A 21775-nucleotide genomic window follows, 5' to 3' on the forward strand; every position below is an offset into this window, starting at 1 on the left:
TCTGTTGTCCTTGATCTTAAGGGCTTCTACAATCTCAAGCATAAACCAAGTATTAGCAACAAAAACATGCTTTACTGTTTAGCTGTCTTGTCAGGAACTCTATTTTCCTAAATCACATTCAGCGCAACAAACATTATGAAAGTCTAAATATGAATAAGGAACTGCTCTATTAGGTGCTGGGCTAAAAAGCCTGGTAAAGAAAGCAAACACATGACAGATTATTTTAACAACATGAGTGAAATGTTTAAACAAACCTACAGCTGAGTTTGGAGTTCACGGAAAGTCTACTGGGGAAGATGAACATGGGATAAGCCTTAAAAGGTTAAGAATTTTTTCCTAAGAATTTTCAGAAATAATATGATTGAAGCTGTAGAACAGCACAGTGTTTAACTAAAAACAATTTAGCATTAGGAAGACGCAAGTGTAAGCAGTGAAGGTCCCAGAACAAGGAGGTTTATAGAGTCATTCATGTACTCTGACCTCAAAACATCAAAGCAGCATTGTTTCCAGATGCCTACTCCTTTGAGAGAAAACTTTTCCAATTAGGACACAGAACGGCCAGATTTCAACAAGATAAAAGTAAGAAGGAAATGACTATCCTTTAACAATTCCATTTGACTGATAATGTTTGGCTGTCTTGTACAATATTTTGCAAAATATCACATTATAGGAAATGCAATGAAAATCCTGTAGCTGTAAAATTTTACCTTGGTCTGTGCAATCAAACAGTGTAGTAACTAGATGCTGCAATTACTTATTCATGTGAAAACTATTATTCACTTCATTAGATCAATGTTTCCTTGTTCCAAGATTTTCCTACGGTTTTGCTTGCCACTCTTCACTCCTTGCTCTCAGTGGAATAATTTACCTGATCTTCTTAGGTTAATAAGATATTCCTCCTAATCAGTCACAACAAAGGCATCCTTGGGCCCAGGGATATACACATAGACACTATCACAACCATATATGGATACAAAGATAAAGTAACTTTAGATTCTGATATTCAACCATTAGCCCAGATGTTATAATAAAACAGTGTATTTAACAGGACTCAGGGGAATGAGTAAGCTTGATGTTTAATGCAAACCAGCTTGTTGAAAAATATCATCACTTCATATGATGTTACAAAGCAATAAAATTAAAAAGGAGGCCCCAGGGAGGTATTTAACATATAGTCATAGAGTTTATCTAATAGAAGTTTGTATACTTACTAAGGAAGATGCACTATCAGAAAAACTCTAGGTCTAGTATATTCATCAAAATTATGCAGGAAATGAAATATACATTTGAGTGTAACTTGAGTACATTCTGCTTAAATGATTCTATTCATGTATACTTTTGAAAGGTGGTATACACATTTTTATAATAACATAATTATACTAACATTTAATTCAAAATAATTACCTGTTAAGTAATGCACAATTTTTTAAATGAGAACTATTAAGACGTGAATTCAAAATACATTACAAGATTGTAGACTCTTGCTACATTGTGATCTGCATGCATATGTGTGTGCTAAGTCACTTCAGTTATGTCTGACTGTGACCCCATGGACTTGCCAAGCTCCTCTGTCCATGGAATTTCCCAGGCAAGAATACTTGAGTGGGTTGCCATGGCTTCCTCCAGGGGATCTTCCCCACCAAGGGATCGAACTCTCATCTCTTTTGTCTTCTGCAGACAGACAGGTTCTTTACCACTAGCACCACCTGGGAAACCCATGATCTGCATTAGTCAGTAACAAGTGTATGTTTAAAATAAGAAAAACACCAATATCTATAAAATTAGATTAAATAAATCTGCCAACATTACCTAAGCAGGTTAAAAAGTTCAAAATCATCTAGCCAACATGTTTTGTTCATTATGACTCTTTTTCAACTATTGAGCTGATATGACATCATTCTTAGCTAGGAAGGAAGATTATCTGATGTGTAGAGTCCTGTGGACTTTCTTCCTTTCTTTTTTTAAATCCCATGACTGTCCTGGGAATCAGTGTAAAGACAGCGTTTACCCTGGTGGTTCAGTGGTAAAGAACCCTCCTGCCAATGTAGGAGATGCAGGAAACAGGTTTGATCCATGGGTCAGGAAGATCTCCTGGAGGAGGTCATGGCAACCCACTCCAGTATTCTTGCCTGGAGAATCCCACGGATAGAGGAGCCTGACAGGCTATAGTCCATAGGGTCACAAAGAGTTGGATACAACTGAAGTGGCTGAGCACAAAGGACGTACAAGATAAACCTCAGATCCTCAAATAATTTTTAATATATATGAAGAAAAGAAAGTAAAGTATATGAAAAAGCTAGAAAATACATCTCTAGTTCTCTAATAGAATGTTAAGTGGCAGAATGTTAGTAGAAATAAAAAGTAATGTAATATTCACAAAAGGAGAAAGTAAACATTTCTTAAGGTTATGCTGGTAGATCACACCAAACGACAAACCTGCATCACAGCTTTAATGAGATGGGCTGAGATCATCTACAGCTCTGTCCAGACAGAGTGAAGCATGAGAAAGATAAACACCCAGTTCCATATATCAAATGATTTGTTTCTCAGTTAAAGTCAGGCCCTTAAAAAGTCACAAGAATATTGATTTCTATAATTTTGTTCTTTTAGGCAAGGTAAATGTTAAGAAAACAGATGATGCTAAAAACAATTCTTTTCCTTCATGTTCTTTCCTTTTCATATATAGTTTTTGCAATGTAGCTGGGGTGAGGCAGCAGGGATTATCATCTTAATAGCTACAGTGGCCTCCTTCACATGGTTTTGCATCTCTCTTTTCTTTAGGGTACCATAGACTAAAGAAAATAATAAAATGTTAAATATTATCATATATAATTACAATGAATATTCTCATTTTATAAATTTTGCTTAAAATATATACATGAACCTTCATTTATTTAAACTCATATATTAAACAGGTATGCCAAAGAGTGCACATTTCTGAATCTTAAGGAAATAAGGATGCTATCTTCCCCACATTGTCTACATAAAAGTGTTAGTCACTCAGTCATGTCCAGCTCTTTGTGGCCCCATGGACTGTAGCCTGCCAGGCTCCTGCATCCATGGAATTTTCCAGGCGTGAATACTGGAGTGGGTTGCTATTTCCTTCTCCAGGAAATCTTCCCGACCCAGGGATTGAACCCAGGTCTCTTGCAATGCAGGCAGATTCTTCACCATTTGAGAAAGAACTACTCTAAAAATCTCTGAATTTGTTAAGAATAGTAAGTGAACATTTGTTGAAGAAGATGTACTAGGTACAAGGTGCAACTTTAGTTGCTTCACTATATGTCACTATTTAACCTTCGTAACAATCCTATGAGATAGAGGTTAAGCATCTTGCTCAGTCACAAAGCTTGTGAGTAGTGAATATTGGATGTGAACCCAGGTAGTGTGCCGTGAGAGCAGCAGTCCCCAGCAAAAACTGGTTTCATGCAAGATAATTTTTTCCACAGACAGCAGGGGGATGGTTTTGGGGGTAATTCAGGAATACTACATTCATTGTGTGCTTTATTTCTATAATTATTACATCTGTTCCACCCCAGATCATCAGGTATTAGATCCTAGAGGTTAGGGACCCTTGCTTTAGAGCGCTACACTTATAGAATTATATTTATCCCAACTTTTTTGGCAGTATCATTACAACAATAAGCTGCTTATCTGAAGCTGTGCACACTTGACCTGGGACCAAGCGTGTGTTTTTCTAGCCTTACATCCATCCACATTTCCATGATATGTATACTGAATCACAGTTAAACTTGTACATTTGAAGGGAGTGGAGTTCAATGGTTTTAAGTAAACTTTTAAAAAACATCCAGAGGGAATCAAGCAGATGAAAATTAGGAACTATAAGACTTTAAAATTCATACTGGCAGGAAGCTGCAAGCAGTGATGATAAAAGAAAACAAAATGATGCAAATTTAAGTGGATTAAATAGGCAGAAAAATCAGTGGGGGGGCGGAGATCTTTAATCAAGCCAAAGTGCTAAAGACAATAGAGGTTGATGATGTTGAAATGGTTAATAGTTTTATATCTACTGAGATCAACCCTATTCAGGTGAGTTTTTTTCAGTTCTTCTAATTCACGATAACTTTCTCTGATACACCAAGATTATGCAGACTGGTAGGACCGCGATGAACTCCACATGCAGAAAAGAATTTTATGTAAATAGGCTCAAGATATGAGAGTTAGAAAGGAATTTAGATATCATCCAACCCCATCAAGAAAAAAGTGAGACCAAAAGAGGTTAATTAAGCTTACTCAAGGTCACTCCAAAGTTGATTAATGTAAGCTGGAATAAGGTAGCTATGCAGTGGCAGAATTTATAATAATACAATTCTTTCAGAACTCTAACATAGTATTCCATGAACGGAAAGACCACGGATGGGGGTGGCGGGGGCAGGGGACTCCTTTAATACTGTCTTTAAAGTCTTTTGAAAATCAGCAGCAAAGGGATTATAAATGATGGTAAATTATAATGGTCATTAAAATACTTTTACAGAAAATGGTTCCTTATATATTTTCTAACCTCTGATGATCTTTGCATGTTCTCGTTATGTCTGGAGATGAAACCAACCACAAAGATGGTCTTTTCAATTTCCCACACCTTGGGCAAGACATAAAATATAAAATGTGGGCAATCAAACTTCAAAGTTTGTAAATCCTATTTTGATTTCTTCAAAAAGTACTTGAGGGGAGAGGGCATGTGGCAGGCAGACATGAAGACTAAACTCTTAAGGGCTTCCCTGATGGCTCAGTAGGTAAAAAATCTGCCTGCAATGCAGAAGACATGGGTTCAGTCCCTGGGTTGAGAAGATCCCCTGGAAAAGGAAATGACAACCACTCCAATATCCTCCTCGCCTGGAGAATGCCATGGACAGAGGAGCCTGGCAAGCTACACATGCAAAGTTGCAAAGAGTCAAACTCAGCTGAGCGACTAAGTATGCAAACTCTTTTAAAAGCAAAAGATTATGTCATTTAAGATAAACAAAGCACACAGTACTAGGAAAATTAAAATGCAAACATGTGAAGAGTGTTAGGTGGAAGGGAATAAGATGCCCTGAAGGAGTTTACACATGAGATCATTGACTGAAGTAGGTTTAAGATGAGAAGAATTGTAAGATTTGGCTGTGACATGGGAAAGAACAAGTAAGACGGAGAAAGTGTCAAAGACAGAAAAGACAGACTTCAATGCACATGAAAAAGGGAGCCACTGAACATAAGTGATGAGATGTAAACATTACTTGTGAGAGTCAGCAATCTAATATTAAACGGATTACTGAGGTGATGCTCCAGGGTGGGAAGACATTTAGCAGGGAGAAACTGCCTCAGCGGGGCACTCCCTCTAAGACAGCAGATGACTGGCATACAGTAAATGATTCAGAATTTGATGACATTCTATTCTAAACATTCAATTCATAGAAAAAATAGTTTCAGATTCTCCCCTTTGATGGTAAACCAACAATCAGAAATTTTATACACACACACACACACACACACATATATAATGTGGGCTTCCCTGGTAGCTCAGCTGGTAAAGAATCCGCCTGCAATGTGGGAGACCTGGGTTCGATCCCTGGGTTAAGAAGATCCCCTGCAGGATACGGCAACCCACTCAAGTATTCTTGCCTGGAAAATTCCACCATCAGAGGACCCTGTAGAGCAGGCTACAGTCCATGGGGTCACAGAGAATTGGATACAACTGAGCAACTAAGTACAGCACAGCATACATATATATGTGTGTGTATCTCTATTTATCTGTATATATTTATATGCACACATGTATATGCATATATAAATATGTGTATATGTGTATATATAAATGTGTGTATATATACACATACATGTGCATGTATGTGTGTGTGTGTGTGTGTGTATATATATATATATATATATATATATATATACACATATATAACTCAGTTTTCCCATTATCTATATAGGTAGTTCTACTAATATGCAGATATATATAATGTATTTAAAAACATATATATATATATAGTTTCAAATCTTATCTCTTTCACTTAAACATTCATATTCCTTGGGATAAACATACGGATGCATGCAAAGATATGGATAAACTAGATTATATCCTTGAAGGAAGATTCTTGCCATCGTATCTCACATTTTCCAGGCAAGTGTTATATGCCTGCTTTAATAATCTTTCTAATTTGGGACTTCCTCGGTGGTCTAGTGGTTAAGACTCTGCACTTCCAATGCAGGGGGCATAGGTTTGATTCCTGTCCAGGAAACTAAGTTCTCACATTCCGTGTGACAAAAAAGTGCAAATTAAAAAATAAAGTGTACAACTTGAAAAGTTTTTTTAAGAAAAATAATCTTCGTAATTCATAGCTCGGGGTTGCTCATTTGGTCCGGTGGATTGTAATGTGGTCTCATCACTCTAATGTAGCATACAGCTTCCTTAGACCTCACAATGCTTTGCTTAGGTTTCACTTAAAATCAATTTAATATTTTTTTCACATCCAATTTGCTTGCCCTTTTTAGTTTTGGACACATAAACCATATCAACACTCATAGTAATGTGATATACTAATTTTCAATTCAAAACTGTATTTAAAATGTAATAGGCTATTAAATTGTTATGACTCAAAGGACTGTGCAATTGGAAGAACTTATGAATGTTTATCTGATAATATAATGGTTTATAGCTACCACTTGTTTACAGCTTACATGCCAGGCATAGTCTTATAGGTCTTATGTTCATTGTCTCATTTAATTCTTCAAATAACTCTATGAGGTATATATTGTTATTCATATTTTACAGGTAAATACGCTGTGTTATAGTTTAGAAAGTAATATGTGCAGGAAATATGCTGAGTACTTTATGAGTGTCCTATGACTTTATCTTAACAAAAAACCCTGAAGTAGGCTGTATCTTTGCCCTGGTTTCACTGAGGTGAAGATAAGTAATTTGCAGAGTTAGTAAGTGGCAGGTCTTGGCTCACAAGAGTGGACAGCCATTCCCTTCTCCAGGGATCAAACCCTGGTCTCCCACATTGCAGGCAGATTCTTTAACATCTGAGACACCAAGGAAGCTCAAATATACAATAGAGTTTAGATTTTGCGAGATGTTGATTTGGAAGCTCTGGTTCAATCACTGGAGCAATGGTCATTTAATCTGTCTCCTGCTTCTTGACGGACAATTCTCAGACCACCTGGAACTGGGTGAAAGCTACATTATTAAGTTACACAAGAGGTGCTATGTCTTCTTATAACTATTATTCCATTGTACCAAAGTTATTTCAGTCAGAAAATGTATACCCCACCACACACATGCTAAATTTTTGCTACTAGTATTTAATATCCTGAAGCTATTTCTTTTTTTCAGATTAAAGATCTTTTGACCCTTCTTCTCTGTCCTTGTATCAAAATTTTAGTAGCTTAAGTTTCTGTTTTATGTTTCTGTTATGCTTAGAAGAGCTGGAGGCAAAAGCAAAATTTCTATAAACTTCTCAGAACAAGATTACTAAAGCAACCTTATAAGACCCGGCACACTTGTGGCTTGCCTGTTTGACAACCATTCTGCAATTATTTACAAGGCATCTATTAAACACTGGTTAGTATATTTTGAACACCAGAAATATAAATGCAGTCTCTGAACTTAAGAAAATCAATATTGAGGTGGGGAAAGGAAGGTGTTAAGGGAGTATACATATGTAACTACCTGTAATACAGCTTGCAGATACACAAGAGAAGAGTGGTTTAAAAGGGCTGATTCAGAAAGCAAATTCTTGGGTTTGAAAGATGACTCAGCCACTTTAAGAGCTGACTAAGTCTGGGGAATTTAGACTAACTATGCAATTCATATTTCTAATGCATAAAAAAGAAGGTAAAGAGTATTAACTTTGTAAGGTGATACTGAGAATTAGCCAAGATAAAGCTAGTGGCTGACAAGTAGTACACAGCTAACATGTTTTATGATCACAGAATGTACTAAATGTGTATAATTAAAGTCATATGGGGATCCAGATAAATGGCCAATCTCTTTGGTCTAGGGGAGAAAGGCAGGCAGCTGGTGTTAAGGAATTCTTTGTAAAATTCTGCCTTGATTGTCCTGTGCCTTGATTTGGTTGTATGGAGATGGAATATATTCGAGAGAGAATATATTCTAGAAAGGGGGAACCACCAAAATAGGAACATAGAGCAAGAGGAATATATGACATACTGGTCATGACACTAGGGCTCCCAATATGGTGGGAAATGAGGTTTGGGTTAAAATGACAAGGGTAAAATGATAAATGAAAGAAGAGCTAAGAATAAATTATAAAGACACATAACAAGAAAGATCAATGTCTGCCAGCAGGAATCCTCAAACTGAGTTACTAGATGCAAAAGAATTCAAGATATCAGACCACAACTCTAAGATTCACTCACTAATTAAGTTAGAACTGAGACTTGTTCAGATCTGCTGCTGCTGCTGCTAAGTCATATCAGTCGTGTCCAACTCTGTGTGACCCAATAGACGGCAGCCCACCAGGTTCCTGTCCCTGGGATTCTCCAGGCAAGAATACTGGAATGGGCTGCCATTTCCTTCTCCAGTGCATGAAAGTGAAAGGTGAAAGTGAAGTCGCTCAGTCGTGTCCGACTCTTCGCGACCCCATGGACTGTGGCCTACCAGGCTCCTCCGCCCATGGGATTTTCCAGGCAAGAGTACTGGAGTGGGGTGCCATTGCCTTCTCCATTGTTCAGATCTAGTGCTTGGTAAATGCCTGTTGAGTAGAACTGATGAAAAAGGAAAATAAGACAATCATGAGGTGATTTAACTTGTTATATAGCTCCTGCTGAATACGTTTTGTAAGTAACAACTGCGTGATAACGTCCGACCTTTGTTTGATTAATTTTGTCACTAACGTCACAATTGTACAATAAGTATACAATAAGTATCAGTTCAGTTCAGTCGCTCAGTCGTGTCCGACTCTTTGTGACCCTATGAACTGCAGCACACCAGGCCTCCCTGTCCATCACCAACTCCCGGAGTCCACCCAAACCCATGTCCATGGACTCAGTGATGCCATCCAACCATCTCATCCTCTGTTGTCCCCTTCTCTTCCTGCCCCCAATCCCTCCCAGCTTCAGGGTCTTTCCCAATGAGTGAGCTCTTTGCATAAGGTGGCCACAGTATTGGAGTTTCAGCTTCAGCATCAGTCCCTCCAATGAACACCCCAGACTGATCTCCTTTAGGATGGACTAGTTGGATCTCCTTGCAGTCCAAGGGACTCTCAAGAATTTTCTCCAATACCACAGTTCAAAAGCATCAATTCTTCAGCGCTCAGCTTTCTTTATAGTCCAACTCTCACATCCATACATGACCACTGGAAAAACCATAGCCTTAATTAGACGGACCTTTGCTGACAAGGTAATGTCTCTGCTTTTCAATATTCTGTCTAGGTTGGTCATAACATTCCTTCTAAGGAGTAAGCGTCTTTTAATTTCATGGCTGCAATCACCATCTGCAGTGATTCTGGAGCCCAGAAAAATAAAGTCAGCCATCTATTTGCCATGAAGTGATGGGACCGGATGCCATGATTTTAGTTTTCTGAATATTAAGCTTTAAGCGAACTTTTTCACTCTCCTCTTTCACTTTCATCAAGAGGCTCTTTAGCTCTTCTTCACTTTCTTCACTTTCTGCCATAAGGGTGGTGTCATCTGCATATCTGAGGTTATTGGTATTTCTCCCAGCAATCTTGATGCCAGCTTGTGCTTCCTCCAGCCCAGGGTTTCTCATGATGTACTCTGCTTCCTGACCTGCATACAGGTTTCTCAAGAGGCAGGTCAGGTGGTCTGGTATTCCCATCTCTTTCAGAATTTTCCACAGTTTATTGTGATCCACACAGTCAAATGCTTTGGCATAGTCAATAAAGCAGAAATAGATGTTTTTCTGGAACTCTCTTGCTTTTTCAATGATCCAGTGGATGCTGGCAATTTGATCTCTGGTTCCTCTGCCCTTTCTAAAACCAGTTGAACATCTGGAAGTTCACAATTCACGTATTGCTGAAGCCTGGCTTGGAGAATTTTAAGCATCACTGTACTAGTGTGTGAGATGAGTGCAATTGTATATATAAGTTAAAATTTTCATTAGATCAACATGGAGTATGTCATGGGAATTTTTTCAAAACTCTGCATTTGAGACAGGAGTTTACACATTTCTTATGAAAGTATGTTTATTCATTCCAACTAAGTTCATTTGAACTTACCCCACTCCCCCCAAAAAAATCAATCTATATATTCTGCTAAAATTCAACACAAAAAGTACACCATTAATTTTATAATAAAAATAATATATGCTGTCTTAAATTAATTCTGCCCCTCTATATTGACATTGACAATCAAGGTGACTTCTAGGTAATTCATATCATTATAGATAGTCCATTCTGAAGAAGCAGGTTACAACTATGCATCACAGTTAATCAAGTATAGTGCACATTACCAGTTAACTCTAGAGTAACTGAGTGTCAATTTCAAAAGAGATTAGTCCCCAAAGAGATACTATTTATCAATGAAATCAATGGTGACTCACTTTGTTTTATACTCAATGAAAATTATTATATCATAGATTACTTCAAACATTTACATTTCTTGACAAAATCGAAAATATTTTTAAAAGGTTCAAGTCCCGTATTTGCAAAAGTCCTACAGGGAAGATCTATGACAACATTTCCCACCATTATACTAAAATGAAGTCATATGAAAAATTTTATAATGCTAATGAAACAAAATAAATAAATATGTAATTTTGTATGCATTTGTTAATTTTATAAACTCAAGAACATTATACATGTAAGTTCAGAAGGTTTTACCATTTAAATCTTACTATATGCTTTTGATTGAAGAAGGAAATGGCAACCCATTCCAGTGTTCTTGCCTGGGAAATTCCATGGACAGAGGACCCTGGAGGGCTACAGTCTATGGGGTCACAAGGAGTCAGACATGACTGAGCAATTCAACAATAACAATATGCCTTTGACAAATAGAAAATGGTAATAAATAATGTACCATTTGTAAGTAAACTCATTATCATAAGTAGCCAATCAATACATCAATATCATTTTCTTCTTATGGATTCTGCTTAAATCATTGAGTCTTTTCTGTATTAACTGCTTTGATCAGGTTCTATTGTTTGCTACAGGAAACAATGGAACTACAAATGACTGTACTGAGCATGTGAGAATTAAATCATTTTTGGGAACAGAGAAAACCTCTTTGGTAACCAAACTGGTAGTAGGTGAGTTTGCAAGTGATTAAACTGATAGATATTTCTCTGTGATCAATGTCAATTTCCCATTTCCTGAAGTTGAACTGCTTGTCAGTGTTTTGAATTGCCATCTGTAGCAGACACCTCGGAAAGACTGTCTTCACAAATAACTGAATTTATTTTTCTGTAGGACGCATGTTTTTGCCACAGAGACTTTTGACAACTTAATGTGACTCACCTGCTTTACTACAACTGCTTTTAAGGATATGTGACTCTAATATATACTGCTTATCCTGAAAGGAATTGGAAAGCAAAACTTAGAATGCACGTAATATAAACACTCTCTAATAACTCTGGTAAATACTTAAATTGCACAGATTTGGATTCCACTGGGATAGGAGAATGAACCTAGTTCCACTGTAATAAAATCTTCAAAGAGTGTTAACTAACATTCTCAGCTGTGTATGATATCAGCGTATAACTGAAGCATTTCCCCCAAAGGAAGGCACATGCCAACTCTTCATGTCTAACGCGACTAATAAGGCATGTGGATTTGGCTAAGATACTCGAGTTAAACACAGCATATGGAATTTTCATGTGGCGCTCTTCCACTACTATTATAGAAGCAGTTGTGCTTTAAAAAAAAAAATTATTCTTTAGAGCAGTTTTAAATTCACAGGAAAAGTGAAGTGAAAATCCAGAGTTTGCATATCTGCCCTGCCCCCACATATGTACACCTCCCCCATCATCCCTGTCATCAACATCCCCGACCACAGTGGTACATTTGTGACAATCACTGAGCTCGTATTGATAAATCATACGTTATTATCACTCAAAGTCTGTGGTTTATATTGGGGTTCACTCTTGGTGTTGGACATTCTATCAATCTGGATAATTTATAATGCTATGTATCTACCACTATAGTATCACACAGAACAGTTTCACTGCCCTGAAAATCCTCTGTGCTCTGCCTATTCATCCCTCCCTGATGCCCTGCTAGTAAGTTCTAGGAGGTTTTTGGGTTTTGGTCATTTCTTTTGAATTTTCTACACAGACAATTCTGTCACCTGAAAATAAGACTGTCTTTTATTTCTTCCTTCCCAGTCTGTACACTTTTTTGTTTCCCTTATCTTACTTCATTAGAATTTCCAGTGAGATGTTCAGAAGTGATGAGAGAGAGCATCTTGGCCTTGTTCTGATCTTAGTGGGAAAGCTTCAAATTTTTCACCATAAGTATGATATTAGCTGAAGGATTTTGTAGATGTTCTTTATCAAGTTGAGGAAGTTCCCCTTGGTTCCTCTTTTGCTGAGAGTTTTTAATCATGAATGAGTGTTGGATTTGTTAAATGCTTTTACTGCATCTACTGATATGATCATGTGTTTATTCTTTCGCCTGTTAATTTTATGGGTTATATTAACTGATTTTCAAATGTTGAAATGTTCTTGCATATCTGAGATAAATCCCACTTGGTTGTGGCATATAACTTTTTTATATATTGTTGGGTTTGATTTCCTAGTATTTTGTTAAAAATTTTTACATCTATGTTTATGAAAGATATCGGTCTATAGCTTTCTTATAATGTTTTTGGTTTTGGTATTAGAGTAAAGCTGGACTCATTATGAGTTAAAAAGTATTCCCTCTGCTCCTATCTTTTCAAGAGACTGTAGGGAATTAGTATAACATTGTCCTTCAGTGTTTGATAGAATTCATCAGTGAACCCACCTGGGCCTGATGCTTTCTGTTTTGATGGGTTATTAATTATTTATTCAATTTTTGTTATAAATACATGCCTATTTAGGTTGTCTGTTTCTCTTTGTGTGCGTTTTGGCAAACTATGTCTTTCAAGGAATTGGTCCATTTCATCTAGGTTATAAAATTTGTGGGTACAGAGTTGTTTACAGTATCCCTTCATTATTCTTTTAATGTCCATGGGATCTGTCTGTACTGATGTCCAGCATCTATACAACTATATTTTATCTATACACCTTGGATTTACTTTAAAAAGCTTAAATTGTGCTACATACACTTGGAAATAGGCACTGTCAATAAAAGACAAACAAGGAAAATATCTACAATATCCACATGAAGCAAAACAAGAAGGAAAAAAAAAAACAAATATACCAAAATGGCATATGGTTTACAGTATGTTTTTTAGCTCTCTCCAGCTCCTTACTGTCATGTCTAATACCAGTGACTTCTCCAGAAAACCAGGGAGTCTGCCCATGAATATAGATTCCCCAAAAAATCATATGAAATTTATATATTTTGCTGTTTGAATCCACACATTTTCAAAGCAAAAGTCCAATCATTATCATGACATCTTTACATGAGCTGAGTGCTAGAGAGGGGTAAGGCAACACTTGGAACAGATGTGAAAATACCTATGATGATCAGTAATTTAAAATTGATTCAGTCTTTTGAGCATGAAATATTTCTCTAAATTTGGAAGTGGTGATTATACCAACATAATACTATTGACCCATAATTGTGAAAATTTTTATCCTATCTGAAAACTGAGGGGTCTGAAAATTATTTTACCCTTTTAATGCAAAGACACTGACAGTGTTTATCATGAATGTGGACTACCTAGAAGAACCAATACGATGCCTTTAGTTTGGTACTGGCATCCAGAAAAAAATTGGAAGAGGTAAATTAATTTCATTGGAGGAGGTAAAATAACCATTTCGCGCTATAGAAGGAAAATCATATTGGCTAACATAATCTCTTATTCACAAAGAAAACTTATTAAGCATTCATGCTAGACACTGTAGAATTCTTGATGTACAAAAGCTCCAGGAGGGCAGGTATCCTTGTTTATACGTTTAAGCATCATATACGCCTAAAGTAGTGCCTGACATATATTTGCCCTTTGACACTGAATCCTTTTTAAACCATATAAAGTATTTATAACTATCGTTACTTTACACATAAAGAGTAGATGTCAACAAAATGAAGCACTAACCAAGGATACCAAGCCAGACGTGGGCAGATCTGAGACTATAGCCTAAGTATTTACCTGCCCGATGCACAAAGCCACTCACTCCTATTCTTCAAACTTGCCTTACTCCACCAGCCAGTTCAGCAATAGAAATATATTCTGCAAGTATGTTTACCCTGTATATCATTTCATAAATTACTTCTTAACTTGTCATTTAACACATTTTTGTTGAAGGTCAAATTCAGGATTATTTCTCTTTAGCGTAAATCATAATTCTCAAATGCTCTGTCAGAAGTAAAGCATGGGAAACTTATGGATTTTAAACTCTGTAGTTGCATTAAAAATCTCCACTGTCACATAAATATGATTTCCAACTAATGAACGTAAGATAACTTATTGAACTGTAACCATAATCTTATTTTTTAAGTCTTTTCCTGAGTTTGCTTTCTGATCATAGAGGAGGACCCTGTGTCAGACGGTCACTACAAAATACACTATTTATAGCATCTCTAATTCACTTATAAAATGCATGGAGAAAATTGACATGGGAGATCCTGGTGTGAGTCTCCTTTTAACAAATTTTGAACTCTGATCACAGCATTTACCTGCTGTGACACTGCTTTTTGGTGAAAAATGCTCTTTGGGTTTCTCAGCAAGTTTAGCAAAATTTTTAGCAAATTTCTTTTTCTATGAACATTGGAGAATATGCTTGTAAATCTTGCTATATTCTCAAGTAAACTTTTCTTGATGCAAAAAGATTCTTGTTGATTACAGTACAATTACTTTGACTTTCATTCCAGACATGCCAATTTCTATGTATTTTGATCTCTGAGCCTTGATTTTTACAAGTGGATAGGGAGTGAATGCTCCTCTTTTTCTCATAGAATCTCAAGGAGGAGATGAGGAAGCACAAGTGAAAGCACTTGGAAAACTATCAGGCTGTGTAGAAATATAAGACGAATACTACCTACAAAAGTTGTGCAAGAAAATATGCAATCTTGATCTGAGATATAAGAGCCACAATATCCCAAACTGAGGGCATTCATTTCCTCTGTCTGATCCAATATGTTACAAATTCTTTTTCCTCTCTCCTATAGGACATACCCTCTACACTACTCAATCTAGAAACCTGAGTTCATCTAAAATCACTACATCTACTTCACTCCAGACAAGAACAGGTGGCAAGAATACACAGAAGAACTACACAAGAAAGCTCTTAATGGCTGGCTTAACCATAATGGTGTGGTCACTCACTTACCACCAGATATCCCTGAGTGTGAAGTGAAGGGGCCTTAGGAAGCATTATTATGAATAGAGCTAGTTGAGGTGATGTAATTACACTTGAGCTATTGAAAATCCTAAAAGATGATGCTGTCAAAGTGCTGCACTCAATATGTCAGCAAATTTGAAAAACTCAGCAGTGGCCACAAGACTGGAAAAGGTCAGTTTTCATTCCAATCCCAAAGAAGAGCAGCACCAAAAAATGTTCAAAGTACTGTACAATTGTGCTCAATTCACATACTAGTAAGGTTATGCACAAAATCCTTCAAGCTAGGCTTCAGTGGTTTGGGAATTGAGAACTTCCAATGTACAAGCTGGGTTTAGAAAAGGCAGAGGAACAAGGGATCAAATTGCCAATATTAGTTGTTGGATCATAGAGAAAGCAAGTGAATTCCGGGGGTGGGGGGGGATCTGCTTCATCAACCAGGCAAAAATCTTTGTGTGGATCACAACAAACTGTGGAAAACTCTTAAAGAGATGGGAATACCAGATCACCTTACCTGTCTCCTGGGAAACCAGTATGTGGGTCAAGAAGCAACAGTTAGAAATGGACTGGTTCAAAATTGGGAAAAGAGTATATTGAGGCTCTATATTGTCACTCTGCTTATTTAACTTATATGCAGAGTACATCGTATGAAGTGTCAGGCTGGATGAATCACAAGTTGGAATCAAGATTGCCAGAAGGAATATCAACAACCTCCGATATACAGATGAAACCACCCTAATGGCAGAAAGTGAAGAGGAACCAAAGAGCCTTGATGAAGGTGAAAGAGGAGAGTGAAAAAGCTGGCTTAAAACTCAACATTCAAAAAACTAAGATCATGGCTTCTGGTACCATCCTTTCTTGGCAAATAGAAGTGAGAAAAGTAGAAGCAATGACAGATTTTGTTTTGTTGGCTCCCAAATTACTGTGGACAGTGACTGTAGCCATGAAACCCAAAGACACTTGCTCATTGGAAGGAAAACTATGACAAAACCTAGACAGTGTATTAAAAACCAGAGATATCACTTTGCCAACAAAGGTCCATATAGTCAAAGCTATGGTTTTTCTTGTAGTACTGTGTATGGATATGAGAGTTGGACCATAAAGAAGTATGAATGCTGAAGAACTGGTGCTTCTAGAGTGTGGTGCTAGAGAAGACCCTTGTGAGTCCCTTGGATAGCAATGAGATCAAGCCAGTCAATCCTAAAGGAAATCAACCCTGAATATTCATTGGAAGGACTGATGTTGAAGCTGAAGCTCCAATACTTTGGCCACCTGATGCAAAGGGCTGACTCATTGGAAGAGACTGATGCTGGGAAAGATTGATGGCAAAAGGAGAAGGGGGTGGCAGAGGATGAGATGGTTAGAGAGCATCACCAACTCAAAGAACTTGAAATTGAGCAAACTCAGGGAGATAGTGGAGGACAGAAGCCTGGTGTGCTTCAGTCCATGGGTCACAAAGAGTCAGACATAACTTAGCGACTCAACAACAACAACAAAAAAAAAAAAAACAAAAAGACAAGCCGCTAGCATGTTTCTGCTCTCTTACGTATCTTTATAATCACTATTTTAATTTCTGCCTTCCTCATTTCTCCCGCAGATGACTATAATCTACCTACTGGGATCCATGCTATGGCAGCCAAAATGGCTTTCCTAAATGGAAAATCTAACTTCATTACTTCATTGCTTAAAATCTTCAATTGATCCCTGCTGCTGTCAGGATCACATTCAAACTCTTTATTATGTTCTCTAAGGTCATTTTAGATCTGCCCCCTCCTTAGTGCCCTACTTTTCACACTAGGATACAGCCATGTCGGAATTCTGTGAAAACATGCTCCCAATAATTGGGCCCTTTAGAAGTGCTATTAAACCCACGTCAATTGTAGACCTGATTGTTGTTACGGTCTCCCTTAGATTTAAGGACTACTAGCACAGTTGAGACGGCTTCCCAGGTGACTCAGCAGGTAGAGAAGCTGTCTGCAGTGCAGGAGAGGCCAGAGAGATGGGTTCGATTCCTGGGTTGGGTAGATCGTCTGGAGGAGGACATGGCAACCCACCCCACTATTCTTGCCTGGAGGATCCCATGGACAAAGGAGCCTGGCGGGCTACAGTCCATAGGGTTGCAAAGAATTGGACACAACTGAAGTGGCTAAGCACAGCACAGCTGAGAAAGGATTTGAAGTTTTGTAAATATTCTCATTTTAGAGACTAAGTTCATTGCTACAGATAATTGAGAACTGGTTCCAACTTGAATGTGACATAGAACAAGAAGGAAAGAGTCCAAGACTTTGATAAACATTATTAGATTGATGTGAAATTTATTCATATTAACAACAACAAAGGGTATTTACTGATGAAAGAATCAGTGCTAAAATAAATTTTATGTCATGAAAATTTAGGAAAATATAGGATATAGAGAAAAATAAAATAGCCATTATTGTCTTCCACTGAAATGCATACATAAATATTTACACATATAGTATTTGCTGCTGCTGCTAAGTCGCTTCAGTCGTGTCCGACTCCATGCGACCCCATAGACGGCAGCCCACCAGGCTCCTCTGTCCCCGGGATTCTCCTGGCAAGAACGCTGGAGTGGGTTGCCATTTCCTTCTCTGTAGTATTTACTGACATTTTTATGTTTAAGCAGGTAATAATGACCGATAACAATAAAAGACCAGTTAACACTTATTTAGCATAACTCTGTGCCAAGAACTCTATTATATGTTTTGCAAGAATTGTTTAGTTAATAGCATATATAATATATATGAAATTAACTTCCTTTTTGGATACAAGTGTTCATATGTTCTAGTATGAATTTATTAGGAATTTAAAAGAAAACACTCTTTCTTCCAAATATATTTTTTTCACATTTGGAGATCTTCTCTTTGATATATATGAAATAGCTAATATACGTGAAATGTATAAGAGTTATTTATTATAACAATAAATGAAAACTAATAATATTAATAACCTTACTTGTATAAGTAACTTACTACTTGTTAATATGGGCTGTATATGTTGTATATATGAGATATGTAGGTATGTGGATGTAAATTTTTCAATTCTCAACAAAATCTGATTGATTTATACCTTGTAAGATCCTATTCAGATACAAATAATATAGAAAATATAGTAGATAGGCTGGCTTACAAGAATTCATTTAATTTTTGGATTCTAAAAAATTCCTGACACTGGATCCCTAAACTTGGAAGAATTCTAATGAATTATTAATATCAGCCATTGCTAAGAGCAAGTATTTGCAGCAGATATGGAACTTGTTTTATTCTTCTAAACATTTTAAGTTCTAATAAAATAGCTTTTTTAATCCAAAGTTGTATTTATCAACAAATGAATAATAAAGGAAGTCCATAAGGGAAAAATGAACAAGCAAAACCTCATAGAGTTATCAATTTAAATTATACACAAATACATACTAGAACCAATTATATCTTTTATGTAAATATATCAGACAAAACAGGATGTATTTGCATTTATATTATTCTGAAATTAAATTGTACACTTATGTCAATAGCTTGTGAAGTCAAGTTACTGGAAAAAAAAAGGATCTAGTAAATATCTTATGGGATAATGTTTTGATTTTCACTGCATTTAGCATATGAATATAGTAGAAAATCAATAATGTCAGAGTTTGAGTAATGTTTCAGATCCAGTCCTTGCCACTCAAAGTCCAAAATCCAGCTCAAGCTTCCCTTTTTCCTCTCACCCCTCAAGGCCACAGTTTGCATCATACCACCCTGATGTCTAAGGCTGGATCATTTCCCTGTTTCTCCAAGTTCCTAAACTCGTTTTCCATACCTTTAATTGCACTAGACACTGGTGCTAATTCTCTCCCATGAGGTCAAGGTCTGGATCATATTTAACTGTGTAATCTATCTGCCTAGCTGCAATATAGCTTATCAAGATGGAACAGCTCAGATTGTTAATGATAACTGTTAATAATATTTAAAAGGAATGAAATTGGGTAGTGATGGGGATGAACTTAGAGTCTGTCATACAGGGTGAAGTAAGTCAGAAAGAGAAAAACAAATATCCTATATGAATGCATATATATGGAATCTAGAAGGATGGTAAGGATGAACCTAACTGCAGGGCAGGAATAGAGACACAGAAGTAGAGAACCAACTGGTAGACCCAGAATGGGGGAGGAGAGGGTGGGAGAAACAGACAGTAGCGTTGACATATACACAGATGACCATGTGTACAACAGCTAGTGGGAAGCCGCCATATAGCACAGGAGTTCAGTTCAGGGCTCTGTGATGACCTAGAGGGGTGGGATGGGGTAGGGGGCCAGTTGGAGGGAGGCTCAAGAGGGCGGGGATACATGTATACACATAGCTGATTCACAGTGGTATACAGCAGAAACTAACAAGTATTATAAAACAGTTATATTCCAATTTAAAAAAATAAAAGTAACACAAAAATAATTATATTTGATCCAACTGGTATTGTCATCCAACAAAAAAAAAATCATCCAGCATTATCAGACCTTATATTTTTTCATCTGACAACAGGATTTGTTTTGATTGGATTTTCTAAAGCGAATTCTGATCCTGTGGTTTCACATTGCAAATTGGCCTTGAAGAGTCAAAATTTTGATTCTCAGCATTCAGTAACCACTACAATATAAAGATTGAGTCTATGACGCTACTAGAAAATTCAACTCAAGTTTACTGAAATGTAGCATATTTTACTAAAAGTATTTTTGCCCTTCCCTTAGTTTCTTTTGCAAAATATTTCGGCAAAAGAAACAGATTTATGAATAATTACCAAATTCTAGACATAAGGACTATATTTAGACACACTAAAGATAACACCATTCATTTCTAATAAGAAGCAAAAGCAGAATGTGTTACATAAAAGCAAATCAAATCTTATGTAAAACCTATATAAATGAAATAAGGGCATTTTAGTGAACTAGTAATATAACCTTATTTCAGAACATCTTGTCTAATTCCACCAATCAAAGATAAAATTGACTTCATTTATGTAGAAACACCATAGCTTATATTTTCTGCAGTTATATTGGTAAATATAATTCATTTCTCAGTCATCAAGAATTCCTTGGCAGATAAAAATCTTTGAAATAGAGCTGTCGAGTAGAAGCCACACACAGGAGCATCAACATGCAGTGCAAATTTTTTAATACTAGACTAAATAATTTTTTAAGACTAGAAGTTTTACTTGATATACCAATGAATAAATAAATTCTTGAAATCAACCACACTGCAATCCATTTTTAAAACTATGTTGGTATTTACACTGATGTCGGCAAGCTGATTTTTGGTAAAAATTTTAGTCTATGAGGCCTCTTGATTTTCCTGAACTTTGTGATAATATGAGATACCTCACAATAGGGTATTAGAAAAAATGTTAAGAACTCATATTTCCAGAATGTTTATTTTAAATTTTTTTTCTCATTTATAGAAATGAGGGAAAGTAGGTAAAAAGGTGTGCTATAATGGGCCAAGTGAAATGTTTTGGTAGTTGTCTGTGTGGCCCTGTGCAAAGCTAGATGCAATCAAGAAGGGCCATTAAGTTCAAGTGCTAATTATCTTCAGTTTATCTTCTTCCTTTTCCTCTTCTTTTAGTTGTTATAATGAGTTTTGGTACGATATAAATTCAAAGAAAGTATTTTACAGCTGTTGGAAGAGTATAACAAACATTACCAACAGTCTATCTGCATATATAAATTGGAAATTGACAAAACAAATATTTAAGATATACAAGAAGAATTTAGTAAAATGTAAAAGGTAATATTCAATTTCATTTTAAAAATCACTGATCATCAGAAGCATAGGTATAAAAAGTGATATTCAAATTTCTGAAAAATATCACCATCAGAAATGTTTAAGCAAAACAATAATGAATAGTGTAACCTGAGTGGATTGAGACCGACAGACCTAAAAGAAATTGCAAGAGACCAACTACTTGCTTCTAAACTTCCAGGAACAAGATAGCCTTTCATGAATGATCTCGAAGCATTTAGCAAATACCTGCGCCAAATCTTACGGTATCTGCAATGTGCAGATATAAAACTCCAAGGAGAGATGGGAAAATACACCAGCCTAGCTTGACTCAGATAAGATGTCCAGTGGAGGGAACCGCCCTGGGGCCCTGACTCCTCAGAAAACTGCTGAACACACCTCTTGGACCAGCTTCTCTCTCAGCAGATTTCCTGTGGGTGTTAATCTCTATTTCACACCTCTTTAATACTCTGATGCCCAAGCTTCCTTCCCACTCTAGATCTGTAATCCCATTCTTCCTCCCCACTATCATTTCTCACTGAGGACAAAACTGCATGTGTGTGCGCCTTCCACCTGAATATTCATTATTTCCTCTCTGGCC

The 21775-nt window shown here is 36.7% G+C and overlaps 1 protein-coding gene and 1 non-coding gene across 5 annotated transcripts in view; one reads left to right on the forward strand and one right to left on the reverse strand.

Annotated features, from left to right (window-relative positions):
- NKAIN2 (sodium/potassium transporting ATPase interacting 2) overlaps positions 1–21775 on the reverse strand; it is a 1112863-nt gene that overhangs the window by 769646 nt on the left and 321442 nt on the right. The gene's annotated exons all lie outside the window — the stretch shown is intronic.
- Positions 6172–6245, forward strand: TRNAG-UCC. The gene has a single exon. It is a non-coding gene; the product is annotated as a tRNA-Gly (tRNA).

Source organism: Cervus canadensis, chromosome 20, assembly GCF_019320065.1.
Source record: "Cervus canadensis isolate Bull #8, Minnesota chromosome 20, ASM1932006v1, whole genome shotgun sequence".
Taxonomy (NCBI): domain Eukaryota; kingdom Metazoa; phylum Chordata; class Mammalia; order Artiodactyla; family Cervidae; genus Cervus; species Cervus canadensis.